Here is a 7,987-nt window from a genome sequence, read left to right as displayed (position 1 = left end):
CATGCACGCATCTATCGTGCATAAGCTTATAGAAAGCTTAGTGGGTGGTGAAAGTGTGTGCACAAAGTAAGTGCCAAGTAAGCAATATCAGAATAATCAGAGTAAGCGGAAATATTGACAAGATCATGAATCATACAATATCAGAGTAATGCGAAAACATACTGATAGGTCCATAAATACCATCAGCCTTATCCAGTTTATGCGATGCAGAAATATAATAAAAATAATATCATATACTAATGAAGCAATGTAAATCAGCTATGCAATGCGGAAACAACAAGTCAAATATCAAATACCGATGATGCAATGCGATATGCAAATCCTGATGAGTCTACTGATGAGGGTCGAATATTACATATCAGACCCCAATTATTACCTGATTTTACATATATGATAATGCTTAACGGAGTATTTTAATTATATTTTTGTTGCAGGATGAAATCAGGAGCGTTGATGGAAAAAGAGTATTACAAGCATGGATTTGACACTCCGAAGTCACTAGAGCAAGAGACGCACTCCAGAGAACTAAGACTAAAAAATTTACATGCCAGGGATTCGAGGAAATCAAGCCGTTTACATTAAAAAGGCCCAAAAATGGTCCAGAATGCAAGATCACATGGTTTTCGCCATCCGATTGACTTGAAACTTCATACATGGGATGGAGGGCATAAATAAACCGTACACATAAAATTTTAACCATTTCATATCTTGGGAAGTGGCCCAACGGCCAAATCAGCCCTTTAATTCCTTAAGTGGGGCCCACCTGGTCTCTGGATATGCATCAAATTTGGTCTCAACCCATTATATAAGGAGACAAAACAGATGGTCGGATTAGATTTTGAAAGAAACATTGTAGTGGACCCCACCTTGTGTGACATGTGCATAGTGCACACGTGCACTGCCCGTGCACCGAATGAACTAAGTCGGTCAGCAGCGCTGACCCGACTTCCTTCCTAAAAAACGGATGCCAAATTAGCTTTCTCTTATTTTTAGGAATTCATAATTTTTATTTTTAGTTTTATTTCTCTTAGGATGCATCTTAGTTTAGTTTTCTTTCTTATATTGTAATAACATAGTTTATGCTAGGACGTAGATCTCTGAACATAGAACTAGCATCTTTTGATCCTGAAATAGAAAGAACCTTTCGTAGAAGATTTAGAAACATCCTATTTGAAATGGCGGAAGAGAATGGAACTAAAGCTCTTCGAGATTATTCAGTTCCTGTCCAATTCAATGCGCCTTCATGTATAATGTTGCCCGCCACCACGGCAGCACACTTTGAACTTAAACCTGGGGTCATACAATTGTTGCCCTCCTTTTATGGTTCAGATAAGGAGGATCCATATCATCATGTGAAAGAATTCTTAGACATTTGCTCCACCTTTAAGTTTCAAAACTTTTCAGACGATTCGATCCGTTTGCGCCTTTTTCCTTTTTCTTTGAAGGATAAGGCGAAAGCATGGTTGAATTCTCTAGGAGTTGGGTCTATCACTACATGAGACCAACTGTCTAAGAAGTTCTTAAACAAGTTCTTCCCGGTTCACAAAACTAATGCTCTCCGTAGAGAAATTACGAATTTCACACAAAAAGAGGGTGAGCACTTTCATGAATGTTGGGAAAGATGGAAGGACTTACTTCTTAAATGTCCACACCATGGTTTTGAAAAGTGGCAACAGGTTCAATACTTCTATGACGGTCTGACACCCCAGAACCGTCGCATGGTTGAAGCCACCAGTGGAGGGTCATTCATGACCAAAAGTGATGTCGAAGCTTGGAATTTCTTTGAAACCTTGTGTGAAAGCTCCCAGTAATGGGACTATTCAAATAGAGGTGAAAGAAGCCCTCAACCACTAAGGAAAGGGGGTACATATGAGGTAGGAGTCACGTTAGATCTTTATGCCCAAATTGATACCCTGACAAAGAAGGTGGATGCTTTAATGTTAAACAATGGACCTCCACAAACAACTCAAATTGAGTCATGTGTCATATGTTCTAGTCTCGCCCATCCTACGCAGTCTTGTCCATCTAGTTCAGCATTTCCAGAATTTCTCTCTGAACAAGTACATGCTATGAACACCTTTCGGAGAACTGAGAATGATCCTTACTCAAACACCTACAACCTAGGGTGGGCTAGACATCCAAATTTCTCTTGGGCAAAAGGACCACAACAAGGAGGACCATCTGAAAATCCTCCTATGCAACCTTACTCCCAAGTTGGCAGTCAACAACCTCAGCAGTTCCCACAGTATCAATAAGTACCTCCACAATCTAGGAAACCATCTCTTGAGGATACACTCAATCTTTTTATGCAGAGTTCACTTCAATTTCAAAAAGACACCCAACATACTTTACTAGCTAACCAATAGAGTTTACATGCAAATGCGCAATCTATTGCTAAGTTGGAAGTACAGTTGGGTCAACTTGCTGCCACATTGAGTGAGAGAGAGAAGGGCAAGTTCCCTAGTCAACCTGTGGTAAATCCAAAAGGACAGTATGAGATTGGCTCTAATTCAAACCAAGAACAATATCATGAGCAAGTCAAATCAATCATTACCCTTAGGTCCGGTAAACAGATTGAGAACAAAGTAGAGATGCCTAGGGAAGAATCAAAGTCCAATGCGGAAGATTAAAATGAAATGGAGAGACATACTAGTGCATCCAAAGTCCAACAACACTCTGACTCTCCAGAAACCACTCATGTGCCATCTTGTGTGCCTAAAGCACCTTTTCCTCAACGTCTGACACCGGTTAAGAAAGGAAACAACTTAATGAGATATTGGACATGTTTAAGCAAGTGCAAATCAATATTCCGTTGCTTGATGCTATCAAGCAAGTTCCTGCTTACGCTAAGTTCCTTAAAGATTTATGCACTCAAAAGCGTAAGATGAATGTTCATAAGGTCTTCCTTGCGGAGCAACTCAGCTCCATGATTCAACACAACACCCCTCCTAAATTTAGGAATCCAGGAGCTCCTACCATTTCTTCTGTCATAGGAGAGCATAAGGTTCAGAAAGGGTTGCTTGATTTAGGGGCCAGTGTTAATTTGTTACCATATTCGGTCTATGAGCAGCTAGGACTTGGTGAGCTGAAACCAACTAAAATAACATTACAACTAGCTGATAAATCTATCAAGGTGCCCCGTGGTATTATTGAAGATGTGCTAATCTAGGTTGATAAGTTTTATTTTTCAGTGGATTTCATCGTTCTAGATACTCAGCCTGTCCAGAATCCTACAAGTCAAATCCCGGTTATCTTAGGACGTCCATTCTTAGCCACATCTAATGCAATCATAAATTGCAGGAACGGAGTTATGAAGCTATCTTTTGGTAACATGAAGATCAAACTCAATGTTTTCAATGCTGGACAAACAAATGTCAGACTCGGATGATATATTTGAAGTGAACATGATTGAGAGTCTAGTGCATGACTCTTTCCTTGAATCTTCCGAAGACGCTCTTGAGACTTGTTTAGCACATTTTGACATGGATTTTGACATAGAAAGTTTCATCCAAGAAGTCAATGCATTGCTTGACTCTAATCCAGAAATGAATACAACAAAATGGAAAGCTAGAGTGGAACCTCTTCCACCTTCTGAGTCTAAACTGGTCCCGTCTATTGAGAAACCACCCGAAGTCGACCTTAAACAATTACCTGAAACTCTCAAGTATGCATTTTTAGGACCTTCTAAAACCCTGCCTGTCATCAGAGCTGTTAACCTTGATAAAGAACAGGAGGGTAATTTGCTTAATGTTCTTAGAGAACATAAGGCAGCTATTGGGTGGACAATAGTGAACATAAAGGGAATAAGCCCCACGGTGTGTATGCATCGTATTCATCTTGAAGAAAATGTAAAAACATCGCGAGAAATGCAAAGGAGGCTTAACCCTAACATGAAAGAGGTCGTTCGGGCTGAGGTGCTAAAATTGTTAGATGTTGGTATCATTTACCCCATTTCGAATAGCACATGGGTCAGCCCAGTTCAAGTTGTTCCCAAAAATTTTGGGATTACAGTGAAAAAGAATGAGGATAATGAGTTAGTGCCAACTCGCATGACTACGGGTTGACGAGTTTGTATTGATTACCGTAAGCTAAACCTGGTCACAAGGAAGGATCACTTTCCTCTTCCTTTCATAGATCGGATGCTTGAGAGATTGGCAGGGCACAGCTATTATTGTTTCCTGGATGGTTATTTCGAGTATAATCAGATTCCCATTGCTCCCGAGGATCAAGAGAAAACCACATTTACATGTCCTTTTGGTACATATGCCTATTGGCGTATGCCATTTGGGTTGTGTAATGCGCCTGCGACCTTCCAACGATGCATGATGAGTATTTTTTCAGACATGGTTGAGCATTTCCTTGAGATTTTCATGGACGATTTTTCAATTTTTGGCTCTTCATTTGATGAATGTTTATACCATCTATCTCTTGTCTTGGAAAGATGTGAAAAAACGAACCTGGTATTGAATTGGGAAAAGTGCCATTTTATGGTTCAAAAAGGGATTGTACTCGGGCATGTTATTTCAAGTAAAGGCATTGAAGTTGATAAGGCCAAGATTGATTTAATTTCTAGTCTTCCTCCACCCAGAACGGTTAAGGAGATTAGATCATTCTTAGGGCATGCGGGATTCTACAGGAGATTCATTAAGGATTTTAGCAAAATTTCTCGACCCTTATACAATTTACTAGCTAAAGATGTTGCTTTTGTCCTTAATGATGAGTGTCGGCAAGCTTTTGATAAGTTGAAGCATTTACTGACTTCTGCTCCAATCATCCAACCATCTGATTGGAGTTTACCTTTTGAGCTTATGTGTGATGCTTCTGATTATGCTGTTGGAGCCATCCTAGGACAAAGATTGAACAAAATGCCTCATGTCATTTATTATGCTAGTAGGACTCTAAATGATGCACAGCTCAACTACTCTACCACTGAAAAAGAATTGTTGGCAGTTGTATTTGCTCTAGACAAATTCAGGTCGTATCTCATAGGGTCAAAGGTTATAGTGTTCTCAGATCATGCAGCATTGAAATATCTTCTTTCTAAAAAAGACGCTAAACCTCGATTGATTCGGTGGATTCTCTTGTTACAAGAATTCGATATTGACATTCGGGATAAAAAGGGTTCCGAAAATGTGGTAGCCGACCATTTGTCTAGACTTGTCTTAGAGTCCATAGTGGATCCTTTGCCAATGAACGAGTCCTTCCTGATGAACAACTTCTAATTATTTCTCAATTACCTTGGTATGTAGACATTGTAAACTATCTTGTTACAGGTCAACTTCCTTCTCATTGGACCAAACAAGATAAATCCAAATTTCTTGCTGAGGTTAAACATTTCTTTTGGGATGACCCATACTTATTCAAAATTTGTCCTGATCAGATTATTAAGAGATGTGTGCCTGAGAGTGAGTTTCATAGTATAATCTCCTTTTGTCATGATCATGCATGTGGTGGTCATTTTGGTTCAAAGAAAACAGCTGCGAAAGTCTTACAAAGTGGATTTTATTGGCCTACACTGTTTCGAGACACCCATGCCTTTTGCTCAACATGTGATAAATGCCAACGTACGGGTAATATTTTCCACAAGAACATGATGCAACTTACCAATATTCTCATTGTTGAAATATTTGATGTTTGGGGTATTGACTTCATGGGCCCATTTCCCCCGTCATTCAGTTATATGTATATCCTTGTGGCCATCGACTATGTCTCTAAGTGGATTGAAGCAGTGCCATGTAAAACGAATGATCACAAAGTTGTGGTCCGTTTCTTAAAAGAGAATATCTTTTCTCGTTTTGGCACTCCTCGAGCAATTATAAGTGATGGGGGTACTCATTTTTGCAATAAACCGTTTGAATCTTTAATGAAGAAATATTTCATCACTCATAAAGTTGCAACACCATATCACCCACAAACAAGTGGTCAAGTTGAGGTGTCAAATCGGGAGATTAAACAAATTTTAGAGAAAACGGTTCACCCCGATCGTAAGGATTGGTCGCAACATTTGAATGATGCTCTTTAGGCATATCGTACGGCTTTCAAAACCCCGATTGGAATGTCTCCGTACAGGCTTATCTTTGGGAAGCCTGTCACTTACCTGTGGAATTAGAACATCATGCTTATTGGGCCATCAAAACTTTTAATTTTGATTTAAGCAAGGCTGGATCACACCGTAAACTTCAACTCAATGAGTTAGAGGAAATTCGAAATGAGGCATATGAGAATGCCAAAATTTATAAAGAGCAGACAAAAATCTTCCATGACAAATCGATTCTTCGCAAGACATTTGAACCGAAACAGAAAGTATTATTGTACAATTCCAGGCTACGCCTCTTTCCTGGAAAACTACGTTCGCGATGGTATGGTCCTTATCGAGTAGTAAAAGTATTTCCTCATGGAGTAGTTGAGATTCAAAATCTAACAGACGGGAATATCTTCAAAGTAAATGGTCAACGGCTGAAACCATATTTAGATGATTTGGTGAACAAAGATGTGGAGGAAATTTATTTGGCGGACCCAGGTTATCAAGATTGATTAGTTCATGGTCCATTCTTGTCTGGCTGAAGACGTTAAACTTAGTGCTCCTGGGAGGCAACCCATCTTGTCATTTTATTTTATTTTCCTAGTTAGTTAGTTCAATGTTTGTGGGTAACATTACTGCAAACCCTCACGAGACTACAACTCGTCCACTAGGGGCAACCTAGGGGTTTAAAGGCTTGTTGCATACGCTAAATGCAATCGAGAGCACCTGCGAAAGTGGTATAGGTAGGATTTTCTTTTTGCATTTTTATCATTTTGCTTTTGTTGATTTCTCTCTTACGCTGATATCTTTCCATCACTCCTCTTTTATTTTCGTTGTCCCATATGCATTGCATGTTTATTTCTTTTACATTGAGGACAATGTAGATTTTAGGTTGGGGGTGGGCGATTAGATTACCTCATCAGTATTTTCTTGGTCTTGAGCACAAATTGTGAAAATTTTTAAATTTTTCTGGAATTTCTTATGCATTTGAAGTGATTGTGAAGGATAAGGGTGATTTTAACATTGCAAGGTACAGAATGTCGGTAATTTAGAACTCTTGGATTCAGCCATCCGTTAGATTTCACAGTTAAGTTTGAATTGTTAACCCATGATTAGAACTTTTAAACATTGATTGAGTCATGATCTCACATATCACATCTCGGTTGCACATTAAGGTTCCGTTTCAACATTGAATGATTAACTTGGTAATCACTAAGCATGAAAGGAACCAGCCTGAAATTTTTAGCTTTGGTCTATAACTAAGAATTGAGAGAAAGCGTAAGTCATATAATCTTCACCATAGGTTTGCTCCCTATATATGAAGATTCGATTCCCCATGGTTAGGTGTACAATCTTTACCATAGGTTTGCTCCCTATAGGTGAGGATTTGATCCCCTTCCTTGGCGTTACTGTTCACGAAAAAATCAAAAGCTGATAGAATGAAAAGTTAATCTGTAAGGCAAGTGTTGGTTTTAGTTGTCATGCATTCTGTTGTTAATTACTAATGATATCATGAAATTGACAATTGGATCTCTTAATGATAGTAAGTCGAGATTACACTATACACTCATGGAACTCAATGTTTAGAATATTCTAATTAATGGATTAATATTTTGAAACTGATTATGAAGTTTATCGTGAGCTTGATTCCAGAAAGAAAAAAAAAATTCTGTGCACCATTCATGAATCTTAGAATTCTCACGCCTCGACGATTTGTTCACAAGTCACTCAAGTTTACAGAAATTGTTGTGTATTTCTAAAATTATTTTTCGCATGTTTTGCTCGGGATTAGTAAAATGCTGGTTGGGGGTTGTGATGACGGTCGAATATTACATATCAGACCCCAATTATTACCTGATTTTACGTATATGATAATACTTAACGGAGTATTTTAATTATATTTTTGTTGCAGGATGAAATCAGGAGCGTTGATGGAAAAAGAGTATTACAAGCATGGATTTGACA

General features: G+C 38.7%; 1 non-coding gene across 1 annotated transcript; it reads right to left on the bottom strand.

The window, feature by feature from the left end:
- Positions 1–1,553: 1,553 nt before the first annotated feature.
- LOC131229933 (small nucleolar RNA R71) lies at positions 1,554–1,660 on the bottom strand. The gene has a single exon (XR_009163669.1). It is a non-coding gene; the product is annotated as a small nucleolar RNA R71 (small nucleolar RNA).
- Between the last annotated feature and the right edge of the window lie 6,327 nt (positions 1,661–7,987).

This window comes from Magnolia sinica, chromosome 16 (genome assembly GCF_029962835.1).
Source record: "Magnolia sinica isolate HGM2019 chromosome 16, MsV1, whole genome shotgun sequence".
NCBI classification, from domain to species: domain Eukaryota; kingdom Viridiplantae; phylum Streptophyta; class Magnoliopsida; order Magnoliales; family Magnoliaceae; genus Magnolia; species Magnolia sinica.
Note: the sequence above shows the minus strand (reverse complement) of the source record. Positions and strands in the feature narration are given on the sequence as shown.